Source organism: Lontra canadensis, unplaced genomic scaffold (assembly GCF_010015895.1).
Source record: "Lontra canadensis isolate GAN:19392208 unplaced genomic scaffold, GSC_riverotter_1.0 scaffold55, whole genome shotgun sequence".
Classification (NCBI taxonomy): domain Eukaryota; kingdom Metazoa; phylum Chordata; class Mammalia; order Carnivora; family Mustelidae; genus Lontra; species Lontra canadensis.
This window is the reverse complement of record NW_022631049.1, coordinates 13,263,181-13,284,123: the sequence shown is the minus strand read 5'-3', so window position 1 is coordinate 13,284,123 and position 20,943 is coordinate 13,263,181. Positions and strand designations below refer to the sequence as shown.

Sequence of the window (20,943 nt, the reverse complement as noted above, 5' to 3'; positions counted from 1 at the left end):
CTTCCAATTTTGTAAGTCGGGAATTTGGCAGGGTTCAGCTAGGATGATCCTTTTGCTCTATACAGTGCCAGGCATGGGGCTGAAGAACCCAAGACAGTCTGAGTCTGTCTGGCTATCAACAAAGATATCTTGGTTTTTCTGGCTATCAACGAAGATATCTTGGTTTTTCTTTGCAGGGCATCTCTTTTTACATATTCTTATTCTCCAGGAGATCTCTCTCTGCATATGCCTTCTTTCTTCAGCAAGAAACTTGAACCTCTTTACATAGCAACATGATTCTAAAAACAAAATTGGAGGCTATGACACCACTTAAGACCTGGTTTCAGAAGTTCCAGAATATTGGGTCCATTGCATTGTATTAGTACAGTCTAGTCCAGATTTAGAGGAGAAAAAAATGGCCTCCACCACTTGATGGGAGGAGCAGCAAAGTCTAATTACAAAAGGGCATGGACACGAGGAGGTATGATTTATGGGAGGGGAGAGTCGTGGGAGGACTATGAATATTTTAAGCAGAAGGAACAGCATATGTAAAGGCTCTGAAAAAGCTAAAATCCGAGGAAACTAAAAGGTCACTGGCTGATGATGAATGAAAAGAAGTTTCAAGAGGAATGAGGCTGGAGGAAAAAGTAGAACAAGGTCATATGGGACATGAAGTCTACTGTTAAGTGAGTTTGATTTATTCTAATTACAGTGGGAAGCCAATGAAGGACTTCAAGCAGGAAAGATCTGATATGATTTGTCTTTTCCAAATGTGTCTATTGACTCCTGTGTGAATTCCAATATTCATTCATTAGCCACCTAAATTGAAACACTATTCAAAGTTACTTCAAATGTGGAATATGAATTTTAAAACACATTGCATTATAATTTAATGTGAAAAATTCAAATCACATGTCTTATTTACATTTATTTAATGCACATTTTAGGGACCAATGTATGTTAGTCATTCTGGTTTAAAAGGCAAATGAACAGAGTAATTGCTAGATATAATCTTTTGGAGACTAGTGGGACCAAGGAAAAAATTTGAATGTCCTTGAGTAATGTGAGCTTCCCCCCACCCCCACAAGTCAAGTTTCCAAACCATTTACAACACTATTGATTGCCTTGAAAACTGGAACCAGAACAAGTCTACCTTCTGAGATGGGGTAGTGATAAGCCATAAAAGATTTGCTGTGTGGGGCTGTACTTTTACCTTTAAGTGCATACATAGGGAAGAGATTGAAGAAGGATGACAGATGAAATACAGACATACCAGGTTCTCAGCAGGTTGGCTCTGTGTGAATGGCCATGTGTAATCTGTGTGGGTACAAAAGTAGGAATAAATATATGAGAGGAAAGTATGTAATTAATGAGAATCATGCCTGAGAATGTGTTACATAAATCCTCTTTAAGAAATCAAAATCAGGGGCACCTGGGTGGCTCAGTGGGTTAGGCCTCTGCCTTCGGCTCAGGTCATGGTCTCAGGGTCCTGGGATCGAGCCCCACATCGGGCTCTCTGCTCAGTGGGGAGCCTGCTTCCCTTCCTCTCTCTCTCTGCCAGCCTCTCTGCCTACTTGTGATCTCTGTCTGTCAAATAACTAAATAAAATCTTAAAAAAAAAAAAAAAGGAATCAAAATCAGCATAGTTTGCTAAGCATTTATTGTGTGCTGAGCATTGTCATAAACTCTGAAGCATAGAAAAGAAATATTAGTATACTGTGATAGAGAAGAAATATAGAGTAGGGAGTCAGGAGATGGGAGATGTCTGCTGTTAACTTGGTATGGAAAATTGAGCAAGTTACTTGTCCTCAGTGGCTGTCTGCTTTCTGCTCATACAGATTGCTTCCAGCTATGATACTCCATAAGCCTTTCATTCCATAAGAGATACTCCTACTATTGAGTTTACAACCAGCAATTGTTGAGAAGCAAGACTTGGGGGCACCTGGGTGGCTCAGTGGGTTAAGCCGCTGCCTTCGGCTCAGGTCATGATCTCAGGGTCCTGGGATCGAGCCCCACATCGGGCTCTCTGCTCAGCAGGGAGCCTGCTTCCCTCTTTCTCTCTCTCTCTGCCTGCCTCTCTGCCTACTTGTGATCTGTCTCTGTCAAATAAATAAATAAAATCTTAAAAAAAAAAAAGACTTAGACCAATGAAACTGAGGGAATAGATTTTAATTCACTTCAATTCTACTAATGTTTATTATAAGAGGGTGGATTAAAATATTCAGAGGCTCACTTTTAGTCTTACTTTTATTGACTGAACTAGTAGGATGGTTGTACGTTCATTACAAATTAAAACTGCAAATTCCATTTTTAAAAAGATCTTTTTTGGTGATGGTATGGCTAGGGAAAAGGATCTTTGTATGGCAATTGTGATAGAATTCTGCCTGCAGATACCATTACCACATTACCCTTTTAGGGGAAAGTAAGCTTGAAACATTTTGCTTATTTAGAGGATGACTGCTTACTAAAGATGAATGAAATGCAATGAGAAGTTGAGTAAAGAAGAAAATCAATTAACATCTCTCCTCCGCTATAACCGTCATCAGAACCTTCAGGGTAAAAATACAGAAATTCTCTTATTTCTGTGCTTATTGTCTCACATTTTTCACAGCTTCTCTTGTAGCCACAATAGAATATGAAGTGGTATATGTTTCAAATCTCCTTTGAATGTTTTTTTCAATGGCTGGTAGATTTCCTTGTTTATCCTATTTTGCAATTTGTACCTGCTCTTACTGCAGCCCCAGTGGCCCTGGTGCTAACTTCAGGTTTGCAAATGTTCTTTCCATACTTGTGAATAAAGACATGAAGATGGAGTTCACCAGCCAACCGAAATTTAAGTATATTAACTATGTCCTTGGAAAAATGTAAAGAATTGGCTAAGTGTAATGAATAAGACAGACATGATGGTTGCCCTTACAGATCTTACAGTCTAATGAGGAAGACAAAGAAAAGTAATTATGAGTATGATGAGTGTAACAAAAACAAAGAACTAAGATTTGTTCAATAGAAGGACCTAGAATTAATTGATCATGATCTGAGGACGATGAAAAAACCAGTCACATTGGAGTAGAGACCTGTCATCTAATAAAGAATTTGGTCCCTGGAAGGTAACCTCTAAATCCTTGGAATTTCCTGAGGGATGAGTGCCTTTGTTATTTGTAGTGGAACCCAGTTCTATGCCTGAGTTTATGCTAAGGAGATGACTCAAGGTAGGGCTAGCTAATCTGGGAGGACCAACCATGTGATTAGAGAGCCCTGAGGCTTGACACATGTGGTATCAGCCTGACCTTTGGGGAGGGGAGGAGTACTGGAAATTGAACCCAATCACATGGCTAATGATTCAGTCAGTGGTATCTATACAATGAAACCCCAACAAAAGCTATGGACACCTGGGGCTTGAGTAAGCTTCCTCGAAGTAACACATCGATGTGCTGGGAGGGTGACAGGTCCTGAGGAAATGGAAGCTTTGCATTTGGGATCCTCCTAGACCCTATCCTATGTGTCTTTTCAGTTGGTTGGTACTAATTTGCATCTTATAGGTGAAACCATAATCATAAGTCTAGTCCTTTCCTAAGTTCTATGAGTCATACTAGTGAATTATTAAACCTGAGAGGGTAGTGGGAACACCCAAGCTTGTAGGCAGTTGGTCAGAAGTGCAGGTAGCCTGAGAACTCCAGAGTTTATGACTAGAAATGGGAGGAGTCTTATAGAGGACTGTGCCCTCCACCTGTGAAATTTGACCTATCTCTGGGTAGTTAGTGTCAGAATTGCATTATAAGAGCAATAATGGGAAACGCAATTGGATTGACAAAATTGAGGCAGATTATGGAAGATTTAGATATCAGGCATAGATATTAGACTTGGAAAGTGAAGATGATATGATAAAATAACAAAAGCTTAGATTTATTAAGTGCTTGCAATGCATCAGGAACACTTGTAAACATTTTTAGGTATCTTCTCATTACATTTTACCTCCTTCTATCCTATGATGTGGGAAGCATTGTTAATTATTTCATAGATGAGTACTAAAAAACAGAACAGAACCATGAAAATAACAACAAACACTGGACTCTGCTAATCTGAGAGTTGTCATGCATGTGCTGTTGACCTCAGAAAAACCATAACTTCACATGAACTCAGTATCCTTATCAGCCCTTCCACCTCTAGGATTTTAATATTCCAGATGGTGCTGTCTGAAAAATTACAGATTATTTAAGTAGTCTCTAGGAAAAACTTTAATCTTGGACCTCATTTGTATTTTCAATAAATAGTTAATTAAAACTTTTTTTTCCCCAAGATGTTATTTATTTGAGAGAGAGAGATGAGAGAATGAGTGGGAGGAGGACCAGAGGGGAGAAGCAGACTCTCTGTGGAGCAGGGAGCTGGATGTGGGACTTGATCCCAGATCCCTGGGATCATGTCCTGAGCCAAAGACAGATGCTTAACTGACAGAGCAACCCAGGCACCCTTCATTGAGTATTTACTGAACATTTGCCATGTGCCATATACTAGGCAATGTGTAGGAGATACAGAGATAAGCAAAATGGGTATGGTTCCTTCCCTCTAAGAGCTAATAGTCATTCCCTCAATACTTGTAGTATTAGGTAAATTCCCTTTTTATTTCAAATGAGGTTACTTTTAAATGAGCAATAGGAAGGAAAGTAGATGCATTAAAAGAAAGGCAGCATATCCCATGGAGGTAAAGGAGATTGGGAATGAGCTTTGCCTTGCTGTTAAGAAAATGGAAGTTTGAATGGAAATGGAATGTTATGGATGGACAGTGGGCATGTGAGAGATTTTTTTTTTAATTTAATTTGATTTTTTTTCAGTGTTCCAAGATTCATTGTTTATGTACCACACCCAGTGCTCCATGCAATACGTGCCCTCCTTAATACCCACCACCAGTCTCACCCAACCCCACACCCTCCTCACCTCCAAAACCCTCAGTTTGTTTCTCAGAGTTCACAGTCATGAGAAATCATTTTTAACATTAGATAGTGATCTTGGGGAGCACACCCCAACAGTAGTGTGTGGGTGTGGATTTTGTACATGAGTGACAAAGGAAGCATGGCATTATTCTCTCTATATATTTACTCTCACCCGACTATATGAGGAACAATACGCCAGTTTCACAGCCTAGAGCAAGAAGAGACTTTCAGATCTGGAGTAGAGAATTCAAGCAGAGGAGTAGATGAGACTGGCGGGTAGGGCGACATTAAACATGCATAAAGACTATACCCTGTTTCAAAGCTTCCAGAACCATTTGGAGGTACTTTTTGAACATATAGATTCTATCATGGACTTTTAAAGTCAGAATTTCTAGAGGAGGAGACTTAGGAATAGGGCTTTTGTGATGATTCTGATGTTCTGCTGGATGTGAGAGCCACTGGTTTACCTGACTGGCATATAATGATGACTCTCAAAGACTCAAAGAGACCTGTCATCAATAATGACCACTTTGCTTTGCTCTCCTGATATTTTTCTTCTGAATGGAACAGTTTGGTTTATAAAGCTACTGATTTATGGATACTGCTTTCTCCCTTCTTCCATCTGTGAATTTTTATTCTCAGTTTCTTTTGTTGGCATCTGAAGTTAAGAAGATGTGTTTTGCATTTTTTTGTGGTGGGATCATTTCTGCCTTGTATAGGAGTTGTAGATTGGGTACTTTTGGTGAGAATCTCAAGGATGGGGCAGAAGGTAGATTTTAGCCATCAAAATAATTTGAACTAACCAAATCAACAATAAATCACAAACTCCAAATTTTTGTTTAAAGGGGAGGAGACCAAGGCAGTGGATGTGCAAATTAACCAAGCCACGACTTGCTGGCTCTGGTTCATTTTGTAAACAAAAGCAGGCCTGAATTCAATCAAACATTACTTGTTAAAGTAAACTAGCAAAAAGCTGGTGAAAATTAAAGTAGAACAGAAGATGGTTTCAATAATTTCATTCTCTGGCTTTTAGCTTAAAAAAATCTACCCACCATTCCATTCTATAGGGCTTGTCCTTTCTTTCAAGATACTTTCATGAAAATTAAAGAGCATTTTAATTATGCACATGTTGAGAAATGCTACCTGTGGTATTGGGTAAATTGCTTTAGGAACACAATTCCGAATACTATCATTTTGTCATGTTGACAGTATTTTTGTAGGCTTTTAGAGACTTTTTAAGTGACAGAAATGGGACCCAATAGGTTGGCTAGCTGAGAGACTAAATTGTTTGATAAATACCATGTGTCTGGTATGCTATACTTGTTTGAAGTGACACCGAGAGATTAGCTGTTTCTAGACATTTTTTTGGTTAAATCTTTAATGTATACATTTTTCGGTTAGATCTTTATGTTTCCCCTCAAAACTGAACAAGCCTAAGGGGTTGTGCTCGGTGGGCCATTGCTTTTGCCTGAGGTGAAGTTTTCCACTGAGGTGACATGTCTTTCTCAAAGGGGGACGGTAGGAATACCATCAGGATCCCTGCATGAAGGGAAGTTCTAATTATTAAGCCTAGACTTACAAGTTTCAGTAGGAATTTTCTATGCACATAGAACTGTCATTTTGGGGGTTGTGTTGGGGCAGGGATCCAGAAGATCATTTCTAAGAGTTTTGGGACTAGTTGTAGCTGTCTAGCTGTCTACCTAGGCCAAGAGTAATCCCGAGTCATTGCCTGAAATTCTCTCCACCTGTGACCTTGTGTTATGTTCCAGTAACTGAAAGAGGTGTTGATTCATTTCAGGCTTAGTTTGTTAATGATGAAGTTCAACCCACCACAGAAGGACTCAGGGGAACTGCATTGTGGGCTCTAGATCTGTGATTTATGTTTTCCCTGAGCTTCTCTCTGTTTTCTCTACATTGCTGACAGTGAGGTAGACATCATATGTGGTTAGCCCAAAAGATAATGCACAGGACCTTACAAGAGAGCAGAACAAATGTAGGTAAGAATATCCTATTGGCGCGCAACAACTCCTGGTGATAACACAACCACCAAAGTGAAACAATAACAATATTCCCCTGCTCTGGAATCAGATCCAGGAGGTAGACATTTGTGATGGCCTCTCTGAGGGCCACTCTCTATCATTAAAGCAAGATAAAGAACTTGGTTGTCCCCCTACTCAGGTCCATCATTTGATTATAGAATACTCAACTTAGGGTAGATACAGAAAAGCATGCTCCCTACCCAGCCCATTCAGAGCTCCTAAGTCCTAAAAGAGGATTCATTTAATGCTTAATGATGATTTGAATCTAAAATAATTACCAATTAATCTTCTTTAAATGCCTTTATTGTGGGTCCTCTTAAGAGTACTCTGGATGAAATGACCTCTTAAAATGCCTTCTTACTCTTTGGTCTCATGATGGTTTATTTCAATGACATCACAGGGTGGAAACCGTTTTCTCCTGAAACCTTTAAATATCAGCTATGGGAGGAGTTTTTTCTATTTCAGGGTTATGTCATTGCTCTGGGAGTTGATGATTCTATTTTGAGAAATACTAAATTCTTATTGTCCATCCTTGTACCCATTTAGGGCATTGGCCCAACAAGCAGTTACAAAAGTAGTTGGGATCTAAGAAGTTCCTTGGGGGAAAAGGTTCTGGCTCATATTCTAATAGTCCAAGGAAATAACCAGTTTCCCACCTTGGTGCCTGCCCTCCTGGGGTGATCGAGAATGTTTGTACCGCCTTACATCTCAGCTTTTACTCTCTTGTGTTTATTCCATTGCTGAAAGACTCAGAACATCACTTTTCTAGTACACATTGTTTGTCTGAAAATACACCTGGAGACTTGCCCAATTTGGAAATGACTTAAATTACAAAAAAAGCACAGCTGTCTTTAACAGCTCTAGGAGTTCATGCAATGAGCCTACAATTTATTGAGTAGGATTAGATGCTTATTGCCTATGACACTTTAAATACCATTACATTGAAGTTTATACAAGAAAGTCCAAGTTTAAAACTGGAATCTTAGCAATAACAGCTGGGCCATTTGTTTATGTGATAGGCAGGAAAGAATGACTTCTGTAATCTTCGTATTTGGCTTCAGGATTCTGCTCAGGAGAAAAAAAAAGATGGGGAGGGGGGAAGAGAGCAGCTAATTTCAGATTGTCAAACTGAGCTGAACACTGCTGGCTAATTTGTCCCTCATGTTAAGACCTCTGCCAAGGTTCCTCTTGTATCCTCTTGCTCTCTCACACCTGACAAACCAGCACTTGAAATACTGTAGCCCACCTCTCTGACAGCAAGGGGTATGTCCCTAGTTCGCTAGTTCGCTTGCAGCTCTCTCCCCCAGGCAGCTCACATTCCGCATTTTGTTTCTAGCATGAAAGACTTTGTTTTAAATCATAATAGCAACCAGGCTGTAATCACATTAGAGCGCACATGGAGAACTTGCAAACAGTCATGTGTTTTGGATTTGACATTCTGATTTATGGTTGTGTGCTCCAGTTACACAGCTGCAATCTCATTTTCCGACAAAGATGTTTTCTATTTTTCTATTACTTTGCTTCACCCTGTCTTTATGTTGGGGAAAATGAAAGCCACCAGGTGAAGTCATAACATAAATACAAATGTTTTCATGTTTGGGTTGGAGAGCGTAATAAATGGTGTATACTGGCATTTTCAAACACAGCTTGTTATGTTTGAATAAAAGTGTAAAGGGAATTGCTTGCTTAAGGTAATCGCAAATTAAAGAGATATGTGGAAATTTGTTTGTGAAACCCAGAATTGTCTTACAAACTTCCTATCTCTTTCACCCGATAGCAGTTTCCTAGGAGGGAAATGGATGGTAATGTTCCATTTTAGATATTTAGGGAAACTGAGCTCCCTACTTAGTATGTTCATTTCACAAAATTCTAATAAGTTCAGGATTGGGAACCTCTAAAGATATGTCAGCCAAGCTGTACACTGCGCAGCCCAGAGATGTAAAGTGACTTGCCCAAAGTCACAGAGTCTAGCTTAGACTAGAACTCAATTTTTTTCTGTCCCATTCCAACACATTTTTCACCTTTTCACTTAAATACAAGGTGAACAACATTTTGTGTGGCAAACCAACCACCACCACAAAGAATATTCCAAGTAAGAATTTTGTGAACCTATGAAAAAGGAAATTCCTTTTACTTTTTTGTTTTTAATTCATGTTTAAACTTTTTTTTTTTTTTTTTGCCATTGCTGTTAAGTGTGGTGAAAATTCAGACCGATACCTGGTTCCCTGATACATGACACAATATTCTATCTTGGTTTCAGATTTGGGGTACATTATTGGCAAAGAACATAACAATCTTGAACTCAGATGTGTTAAGGCTGAACATATTTCAATTCTTCACAATGTTTGAGCAATTCTAAATGTGGTTTTGGCAATTCAATAAATCTTGATAAAAGGATAAAAAATATTTATATAAGAAAATTCAGAAGATACATACTATGAAGGCAGACATGGGTGTAAACAGACTGACTTAGAAATCTCTATAAAGGAGTGGAAAGAACATTAAGGTCTATTATCTCAATCATTGTTTTGGTGTCCATTTTCCTCTTGCATAAATTGTCTTTGCTTTTTGAAAAGATTTTAGATTCTATGGTCATTAGGTCACCATGGTCTTCTCATAGAGGAGAAAATCCATATACATAGCAATTAAATATGACATTTCTTAGTAAGATTTTCTAAATTGCAAATAACGGTAAAAAATTTCCTCTTGTCCAGGGACTGGAAGAAGAATGAGGGACTAACAACTTTGTTTTTTATTTTTAGCTGAATGCTCATGAACAGATGCTATATTAAAGTTTTAGGTTCTCATACCTATCTGGGACTAACACTTAGCAGGTGTAGTAGACATTTTTTGGTGCCGATACTGGTCTAGCCCAGCCTCTTTTCTTCCCCTTTCCTGCCAACGGCACCAAAATTTTCCTTTTAAGGAAGTTATTTCCACCTTATTCTCATCCAAGAGAATTATCATCCTACCCTGAGCCCAAAGGATAAGCTGATTCCTTAAGCCAGTCACCTTATCTTATCTGCTCCTCTGTGACCCGGATAGTATGTGGTCGGGCACATGACAATGTGGGCCAAAGAGATTGAGTCCAAGGACTTCTGAGGATGTTATCATTCAGTGTGCTGTGATGAGAATGTGAGTCCTAGAACTTAGCAGGATTTTTTTTGTTTTTGGTTTTTTTTTTTTAAATCTCAAGGGGAAAACCTGGAGTTTTCTAGGGAAGCTAACATTGAGGAAGGCAGAATGGAGGAACAGGGAAAAACACTGTCCTGTTACATGTTGGATCAAGCTTCCACTGAATGTGGTCATGGAGGATGGCTCGATCAGGTGGAGGCTGGTGGCAGGGAAAGTGAAAGGATTCACTCAAGTCAGGCCAAAGGAGGTAGAAGTTGATTGGATATACCTCAAGGAAGCAGTGGACATGACAGCAAAGCAGACACTGTCAAGAGGTGGGGTGGGGTGGGGTGGTGTAGGGTAAGGTTAGGAAGTATGGGAACATATGGAATTCTCTTTTTTTGGGTACCCGTGCTGGGTTGAAACTAGCCCACTGGTCAGCTAGACCTTATTCATAAGCTAGAGCTTATGAATATTTTGAGGTGTGTCACCTAATGGACCTGTTTGTATTCAGTTCAGTGGTCACTGTGGGCACATCTTGCTCAGGTTACTGTGGCTCAAGTTGGTTGCCTAGAAGGGCAAATCCAAAGTACTATTTCTATAATCTGTGCATTTTTCAGGGAATGTCGGTGTGTGATCTCCAAAAGCATGAGGCACTGGCCATGGTGTGAATTCCAGTAATCACACCATAATTGTAAGGGAAACAATTTCCTTTTCTACAGGTAACTTACCAAATACAAAGTTTGTATCAATAAACTCTTACAAATAATAGAACTCTTTCGTTTGAGTCAGTTTTATCAGAAAATGGGAACTATCTGTATACATAAAATTTGTGGGTCCTTGAAAGGCACTGTGTGTTTCACTGTTTTTTCTTTTAGTATCATAAAAGGATTTAGTTTCCTTGATCCATGACCCTACATGGGCAATTTAGGGTGTAATGTGTGTTCATATACCCCGATTTACCACTGTTCTTAGGGTGTTTCCTAATTCCCATCATCCCAGGTTGTTCACGTTTACTAAATGAGACAGAGTGCTCTGTGAGTCACGTGATGGTGGATGTGGCATGTTTACACCACCCCAGGCTCATGTGTGCTTGTATGGTGCCTCAAGCAGAGGGGATTTACCCAGAGGCTAATGAAGCTTAAGACTGAGGACTGTACACTTAACATGTCACTTCTAAGGATCTTGGCCATGGGTGGGGGACCCTCGCAATTTTTACTTGTAACCTTTCATTTGTTTTCCTAGGGAGGGCTTTCCAAAATGATAAAAAGTCAGTCTCACAAAAATAAGGAATATCTTCATTTCTTGGTTTCTTTTGAGAGGTAGGAACAAAGGGAGACCAAAATCCATTTTGGCTTGAGCCCCCACTCACAGTGACCTTTACAGGAATAGGGAATTAAAGCTATTCCCCTCTCCTGGGATACAGAGAACATACCAGTCAGAAGCTGTGCCTTCTGCTCATGTTAGTGAGAGACAGAATCGTGGTGCTCTGCAGCCATACCTGGTTAATAGGCAAAGCGGTGGGCAATGTTATGTTGTGATATGTGGTCAGCTAGACGAGGGTAAGGGAAACCCACAGAACTGGTCAAACATTATGTCTCAGTGTGTTTATGAGGGTGTTTCTGGATGAGATTGATCAGCATTTCGGTCTGTATGCTGACTAAAGAAGTGTACCAATGCAGAGGGGTGTCATCTAATACATGAGGCCCTGAGTAGAATAAAGAGAGGGGAAGGGAGAATTTGTTCTCTGCTTGAGCTGACACATACATCTTCTCCTGCCCTAAGACCTTGGTGCTCCTGGTTCTGGGACCTTCAGGATCAGACTAGGACTTAATACCATAGGTTCCTTTGGTTCTCAGGCCTTTGGGTTTAGATTGAAATGATACCATTGGCTTTCCTGGACTTCTAGCAGAATTGTGGACTTCTCAGACTTCTGAATCATGTAAGCCAATCACTCATAATAAATCTCTTTCTATATATCTATATATAGGCTTTTGGTTTATTTCTCTGGAGAACCCTGCTTAATATTTATGTAGATGAAGAGAGTAAAGACTTCTGTAATTTGTCCTTGGTCCTGGGATAGGAGAATGACAACACAGAGCAGGTGTAACATACAGGCCTCAGGATATTGTGAAGAGGACCCATGGAAACAGGAAGAAACTGAGCGCTACCATGGTAAACAGATTTCTGTTTCCAACAGGCTACTTAAGCGTCTGTGTCAGTCTTTTATGAAAGGGAATTGGCAGTTAGAATTGGAACCTCTGCACATCCTTTGGAAACTACAGCTTGATGCTAACCATATAGTGTCTGTATAATAAACTAACCATATAATATAGTTTTCTACCATACAAAATATGTAGTAGAATATAATTACCATTTCACAGCACAAGTCATTTATGTAAAACACTTCTGCAATGAACACAAGCTCATTTAAAATACATTCAGACAATACAAGTAAAGGAAAAGTCTCTTGGCTGTCCCCCATCTCCCTATACTTACTGTGCCAATTTCAGTCATCACCTTAGGAGGGGGAACCCATGTCACCAGTTTGCGATATGTTCCTGTGTGTCGATATGTTCCTCCGTGTCTTTTTACACATAAAAAAGGCATAAAAGAAGAAGACAATATAGGGATATAATTACATTTTTTTAAAATTTGCGTTTGCAACTGCAATTAAATGTATATATCATCTTACTGACTTTCGGGATCAGCTTTCAAAAAAGAAAGAGTCTCGGGGCGCCTGGGCGTCTCAGTGGGTTAAGCCTCCGCCTTCGGCTCAGTACATGATCCCAGGGTCCTGGGATTGAGCGCCCCATCGGGCTCTCTGCTCCGCAGGGAGCCTGCTTTCCCCTCCCCCTCTGCCTGCCTTTCTGCCTACTTGTGATCTCTCTCTCTCCTCTCTCTCTCTCTCTCTGTCAGATAAATAAATAAAATCTTAAAAAAAAAAGAAAGAGTCTCCTACAATAAGGCACAGCAACTTTTGCTTTAAACTCAAGACTATATATAAAAGGTCCTTCATATCTGTCTATATAGATGCATCTCATAATTAATTATTGCATAATGCCCTGTAGCATGACCATGTCGATATTTGTTTACACCTTCCCTTATTGATAGAATTTTTGTTATTACAGTCAATGATGCAATGAATATTTTTGTGCATTTTTCTCTGTATTTGTATGTGAATTTCTTTGGGGAAGATACAAAATGGTAGAATGACTGGGTCAGTGAATTCTTACACTTCACATTTCAATGGAAGCTATCATTGTTCTCCAAGACCCTTGTTCTAGATTATGCTCCCACCATATGTGGGGGTGCTCAGCTCCCCATCTCAAATAATACACAATATTACTCCTTTTAATTTTTTGCAATTTGATGAGTATAAAAAGTTTTCTAATTATTGGGTCATTCAATTTTTTAAAAAGATTTTATTTACTTATTTAGAGAGAGCTTATGAGTATGGGGAGGGGCCGAGGGAAAGAATCCCAAGCACACTCTGCACACTGAGTACAGAGCCTGATGCAGGGCTTGATCCCACAACTCTGAGATCATGAGCAAGAGTCAGACACTCAACTGAGCCACCAGGCGCCCCAAGGATCATTTAATTTTTATGTCAATATTTTGTTGTCTTTGTAAGTTCCTCATTAAAGAACAATCCTAAATATATTTATACTTAGATACTTGTATTTACAGCTTGTCTATTATGGGTAAGATTCTGGAACCCAAAGTTGGCAAAACAAGGTAAGCAGTCCTTTCGAAATGCAGACATGGAAACTTGTAATTTTGGCTAGTTGAGTTGTGTATTGTATCTACCTCAGAGATGATTTCTGCTTTAATGTTCCAAGGGAAGACAGCAAAAATCTTCACAAACTAACCTTAAATACATCTAGTAGACCTAAGTAAAGTAAGTTTACTTTTATAAACATTTACTCTGCAACTATTATATTCATAGCCCTCTGCTAGGACTAAAAAGATAAATGAGATATGATATTTACCAAGTATTTTATAGTTTAATAATGAACACAGATAGGCTAAAAAATAAATGTAATGCAAGGAATATGTTGCTAAGGGTCAAATGACATTTAAACTGGGTGCTCCAGAAACTTTAAGAAGGGAGTTCTAATTGAGGTATTAGGACTGGCTTCAGAGCTGGTGTGTGGGTAAGACCTTGAACACATAGACCTCATGTGGCAGGGAATAGAGAAGAACAGTCAAAGCTGAGAGAAAAAGGAGAATAGCACAAAGTTGAGGCTGTACATCATCCTCTAAGGCCTAATATCTGTGTGTGTGCGTGTGTGTGTGTGCATGTGCGTGCGTATATGCACGCACACATTAAGGATGGGATTTGGGAATTAATGTGGGAGATAAGCCCGGAAAGTTATTTGGGCCCAGAATGGACATTAATCTATAGGGCAGTACTTTTCAAAAGGCAGATCAACTACACCTGGACAGGTTAGCCTGCTTATTTAAAATGCTCATTCCCACACTCCAACTGGATTAAAATATCAGGGATTTGGGGCCTAGGAGGTCTTCATTTTCAACAATATCCCATAAAGCCTTGGTTTTTGTGTTTTTGTTTTAAGTGCATTAGATTTGAAAATAACTCTTTCAGACGAGAGTGAGCCTTTGAAAAACTTTGACTTCTTCTGGGAGGGTTCGAAGGAAATCAACCACTTAGAGAACATCCTGCAGGTGGTGAAGGGAAAAGAAAGGGAAATGACCCTGGGGAAAAAAATCCTACTGACTAGTGCCCTTGGGACATACTGTCTTTGGGATTGCTCTAATATCAGGATGTATGTGGTCAGAGCAGCCCAGGTCAAAAGCAGAGATGCATTTAGGATCATTTAAGACCAATATTAACCTTAATGCTCTTTGAAAGAGGCATAATTACGAATGTAAAAGTCAGGTTACCTCTGATTAGTGAGAAACAGAGTGAAGGGTGAATCCATTAGGAGCTACTTGTAAGACATTCACACTTTAAGAACACTGCTTTGATGATTTTGAAGGCACTGCAGTGGAGGGGAAAGGCAGCTGAACCAGTTCCTACTTCAAAGACCTATTACAGTGTTTATCTTTTTAGGGCTATACCCTTAATTGTTTTGAGTGGCACTAAAAGGCTCTTTTAATTTGAATATGAATGACATGGCCACTTGCAGGTAAATTTTGGTTGACCATAAGTTTAACTCCATACTAAGATTCAACTAATATTTTTTAGATTGTTAGCATTTGCCTGGATATATTTATGTTTTCATGTGCATAATTCCACGTGCTTGTATACACTTTGCAATTATATTACAGATGCTGGTCCTTACCACTGTGAACTATTTGGGAGAGAGATCTTTATCACTTATTCGGAAATGAGACAAAGGACAAAGGTTACGTGTTTTCCCTCAGCACTGGAAACCAGGTTTTCCAAATTCTCATCAGAAGTCTTTAAACACCTTGAAGATAATTAAAATATGACAGATAAGGAAGTCGTTCACTGTCCCCTGCAGATATAGACACCCCCGGAGAAATACAACAGTCTGAGACATGGGAGGAGAGCCACACACAAAGGATTTTGAGAATCTTAGCTGTGAGGAGGTAGTTATAGTTCAACAGAAAGAGGCAAACTCCTGGACAACTGGAAGATTCTTTCTGCAGATAGATATTTGAGTTGGATCTTTGGCTGCTGCAGTAAATCCCTGGAGCAGAAGACGCTCTTCCAAAATCCTCTTCAATAGGGGTATCATCTCATGAAGGGAAGGACTGCATAAAATGGGCTTAGGGTTTTTGACTGCACCACATCCAAGTTGTAATAAAAGGAATTGGGAAACTTAACAACATTCATGTGTACCTACCAACTTCAGGCGTTATGCTATTTATACACTCGGGAATTAGAAAGACAGATAGGATCTAATAGATGTAAACTTCCAGAAGTTACCAAAACTTATGAAGTTTTCTCATTGCTGGTGCTGCCAGAGTTTCCATTAGCACACAGTACAACGGCTTTCTAAAATAAGAAAGAGATATGGGGTATAAGAACCATGGCGACAGTCACTAGAAACGGTATATGTGGCCAGAGCAATCTATAAGAAACATGTAGTGTTGTTTTCAGCACTCCAGCCCTAAAACCCTAGTATTTTCCTTTATTGCCTTCAGCACCTTGAAACTTAAAAAATATTCTTGGGTCTTCCTTTGAAGACTTCTCTGAGTATTCATGTAGACATCTCTTTGGGCTGTACGCTTATAAATGAAATAGGATCATTGCCTTGATGAAACTGCATGGGAGACATCCAAGAAATATCTGCTCTAGGAAATAATTTGATGATTCAACATGTTGGCACTCTTTCTTCTGAACCAGGACTGGGCCGGCTTTAGTGTCAGGGGCCACTGTTGGAAGGTTTGGCTTTCAACTGAGCTGTAACATGGAGTCTTAATCTGTCCTGGTCAGTAAAAAGTCCAGCAACTTTTTCTACCCACTTAGAGATCTTCAATCACTTGGCCAAAATCCAATTTGGGTAACCTACAAACACTAGTAATTTCACTTGGATGACACATTACATTTTCTGTTCTCTTTGCCCCCCCAAATTTGCATCACATTACATGCTGTTAAACATGTTCTACTACCAAGTTGGCTGAGGCAGTAGGTAGCACGGTAACTATGCTTTGTACTCACTGACTCCGTTTGGAAGCCAAGTTTATAAACCACTTGTTTATTTGGCAAGAATGCAAAAGGAGTCTTTTATTTCTTCCTTCCCCATTTTCTATCTTTGAGTTGCATTTGTCTGAAAGAATTCCACAGGTAATAAATGGATTTATGTGAAGGGTTGTTCATAACAACAACTTGATGTTTTCAGTTAAAAAATATTTTTGTTAGTCTTGGGGAGCCTGGGTGGCCCAACTCTTGATTTGGGCTCAGGTCATCATCTCAGGGTCCTGAGATCGAGTTGAAGGTTAGGCTCCATGCTGAGCTGGGAGTCTGCTTCTCTTCACCTCCCTCTGTCTCTCTCCCTACTTGTACATGCATCTGTGCTTTCTCTCTCTTTCTCAAATAAGTGAATAAATCTTAATTTTTTAAATTCCTTTCTATGTTGCTGTAACAGAGAACTTAAGACTGGAACACACGGTTGTATAGGTCAGCTCTAGTTTGCCTTGTAGATATCTATGTCTAGAACAAGCCTTGAAAATCAATAATATTAATCTCTAAAGTACCCCCCCTGAAGATTTCAGTGCATATGTAAACATATTGGACTTGTTTGCTTTCCTTATGACCAGCATCCTTAATCCACAGCACCATCTTGAATTTTGATGAAGATAGGTAGAGAAGTTTAAGGAAGGTCCTATGCTTACCCCTAAAGCAACTCTAAAGCAAATGTGCTGTCACTGAGGAGACTCAACACACATAAAATGGTGCTAAAACAGATAGAACATGCTAAAATGTGGTGGAGAAAAATAGTATAGAAGTCATACTAACTGGATTTGAATTCTCATTCTACCACTTATTAGTTTTGTGATTCTGGGCAAGTCATTTAACTGCTCTCTGCCTCATCATTCTCAGCTATAAAATGGGAATAATAACAGTTAACACATCTAAGGGTCTTAGGACAGGATATCAGTACTGGGGATATTTATAAGATATTAAATAAAAAGATGCATGTAAACAAAGTGTGAATTTTTGAAGAGAGAGATTTCTTTGAGTCAGAATACTTAAGGGAGTTTCCATGGAAGGTTTAATGGATCAGGTTGAATTTGAGCTCTGAAATATTAAAAATTAGAAATATTTCTTTACTGTACTTAATGACTCCCTTCTGAAGCCAAGTTCATATCTTACTGACCCATCAGACAAAAATGTATCAATAGTGCATCTATTATTCCAAAGTCAGAATTTTTTAAAATTATGAAATAATATCTTTTTATAAAACATATAGAACATACACAGGTATAGAGAAGAAAATATAGAGCTCCAGTATGCTCTGTTGATATTTTCTTGCATTTCCTTCCTGTCTTTTTTTCTATGTGTGTATTTTAACCAAAATGTGGTCATAGTACATACGTGGTTTTGTGTCCTACTTTTTCATTAAATCCATTGGATAGCATTTTCCCTTGTTGTCACTTACTTTTAAAAACTTTTTTTTTATTATGCTTTGTTAGTCACCATACAGTACATCATTAGTTTGTTTTGTTTTGTTTTTAAAGATTTTATTTATTTATTTGACAGAGATCATGACTAGGTGGAGAGGTAGGCAGAGAGAGAGGGGGAAGCAGGCTCCCTGCTGAGCAGAGAGCCTGATGTGGGGCTTGATCCCAGAGCCCTGAGATCATGACCTGAGCCGAAGGCAGAGGCTTTAACCCACTGAGCCACCCAGGCCCTCCCATCATTAGTTTTTGATGTAGTGTTCCTAGATTCATTGTTTATGTGTAACACCCAGTGCTCCATGCAATACATGCCCTCCTTAATACCCACTACCAGTGACATCATATACCATCATGAGAAATCTATTTATTGCTATAGTTTGGATTATTTACAATTTGCCACTAGTATATAAAAACTGTAAGCATTTTTTTTTTACATAAGTTTTTGTGAGGTTCTTTGACTTTTTTTTTTTTTTTTTTTTAAGAATAGAACCCTAGAAATGAATATATTAGGTTAAAGACTGGGTTTTTAAACCTCTTAATGTTTAAAGTCAAAATTATTTCAGAAAACTTTAACTAATTTACTGTCTCCCTGGCAATGCTGAAGAGTTCATATCTCACTGAAAATTCACTATAATTATCACTTTAAAATATTCATCAGCTTAATAGATAAAGCATAGCATTTTCCTTTAAATTTGTAATTATTTGCTTACTAGCATGGTTGACCTTTCTTCATATGTTTCTCTGCTTTGGATTTCTCCATCTGTGATAGTCTGTACCCCTTGTTCATTTTTGAGGGGATGTTTTTGATGTTCCTATCTACATGTATGAGCTCTTTGTACAGTAGTGAAAGTAACTCTTGGTCACATTTGGCCAGCTTATTTCTATTTGCTTTTGATATACAGAAGTTTTACATTCTTACAAAGTCAGTTTAAGAATTTTTCATTGATTCATGATTTTGTTCATGTTTTTAAATTTAGAAAGTTTGAAATTTTGTCTTAATAAAATCTGTATAAGAAATTAAATTTCTACTAAGGAAAAGTAGAAGAGATATTTCTTTCTCTTTCTGATTTCTTTTGTCCTCTTCTCCCTCCTCCTCCTTTTCCAAAAGAGTCTGTTAACCAAAGACAATTTGTGGTTAATTTTGGAAAAATACATTTTTGTCAACTTTAAGGCTTCTACTCTTGGTTCATACCAGTATCTTGGAGAGTCTGTGGTAGTTAAATAGTTAAGGAGAAAATATTTTCCCATGAGCTGTAAATAAATTGTGGGGCATTGCTTGACAAAGATTCAAACTTTGGAATAGCAATTAAAAAAAAAAAATCACATTTTGCTCTTGACTCTGTTTGCTCATGACTTAGTAGAACCCAGTTCTCTTTGTTGAATTTGCTGTTGTTGTTGGTTAGACCCTGCTAAGGAGATAAATCTAAAATGCACATTGTCTCATCATTTGTTTTCCTGGGGGAGACTGATTTCTACCCTCTATACTGCTTTTCAGCAGGTCTGCCATAAGTGGGGAAGTGTTGGAGGAAGTTTACACAATCATATCTCATAGGAGGTTTAATGTAAATGAGATTAAACCTTAACATTGTTTGCCAATTATTTTAAATGTCAGTGTAACAGGTTTTTAAGGTTTTGGTATTTCTTGTTTTTTTGTTTTTTGTTTTGTTTTGAACGGAAGTATTAACTAGGACTGCCAGGGGCAGTTAGTTTGAGAAAAGCAATACTGTGCATCTTAAATTGGGTAGAAATTTTTATGACTCAAATTCTTCATTTATTATACCCAGATGGTGGGAACAGGCTGTTGTCTCTGATGCCCTGGTGGAAATAAACCATGAAGGGATCCTTTTCTAAGATGGGAGCCTCGCTAAGAAGTTTGAACATGGTGCCAGCATTGCGTTTTCTTTAACATTGTGACTGGTGGTTCACATTGCAGCATCTTTAACTTAAATATGATTCATTGACTTCCCTGAGATTTAAAGCTCTTCCTGAAAATTGCAGTTGCCTATATGTACATTGGCTAAGAAATTAACTGAAGGTGTTGTTTTACCAAGTAACTACCTGCCTGAAACCTGAAAAGATGAAGCAATCTTTTTTTCACTCAACAAATTACTTGTTTGTTACCCATAAAGTACATGATACCCTAATGTAGTCAGAAAAAGAAGTTGTTGGAAAAAAGCTCAGTATGAAAGATGAACAAACTATTTAAAAGTACTATTTATAAATCATACCTTACTGGGAAATTCTTTTGTTTTAAGAAGACCTTTATTTACAAATTAAGTATACTGGCAAACCATAAAAGACTTAATGATAGAGAACAAACTGAGGGTTGCTGGAGAGGAGGTGGGGGGGATGGGCTAAATGGGTGATGGGTATTCAGGAGAGCATTTGTAATGAGCACTGGGTGTTATATGTAGGCGATGAATCACTAAATTCTACTCCTGAAACCCATACTACATTATCTGTTAACTAACTTGAATTTAAAACTTGGAAAAAAAAATACTGGTATAATGTGGCATTGTTATTAGCTTAACATACATAGCATCTCTAATTATAAAGTATGTTTACATATGATATCTCATTTAATTTATACAACTTTGTGGTAGGTAGGGAAGAAGAAATTATCATCTTATTTTTACCCATCAATGAGTTGATAGCTAAATCTACCTGCTAATAAGAGATTGAATCAAGAATCAGAAGTAGGTCTTCTGAGTCTTAGACTGGCTCACTTCTTCTCTATTATAATGCTGAAGGAGAAAATAATGAGTGGC

The 20,943-nt window shown here is 38.5% G+C and overlaps 1 long non-coding RNA gene across 1 annotated transcript; it reads left to right on the top strand.

The window, feature by feature from the left end:
• The first annotated feature begins 388 nt into the window (after nucleotides 1-388).
• On the top strand, nucleotides 389-15,430 carry LOC116878004. The gene is made up of 3 exons (XR_004384755.1): nucleotides 389-460; nucleotides 13,751-13,798; nucleotides 15,356-15,430. It is a non-coding gene; the product is annotated as an uncharacterized LOC116878004 (long non-coding RNA).
• The last annotated feature ends 5,513 nt before the right edge of the window (nucleotides 15,431-20,943 follow it).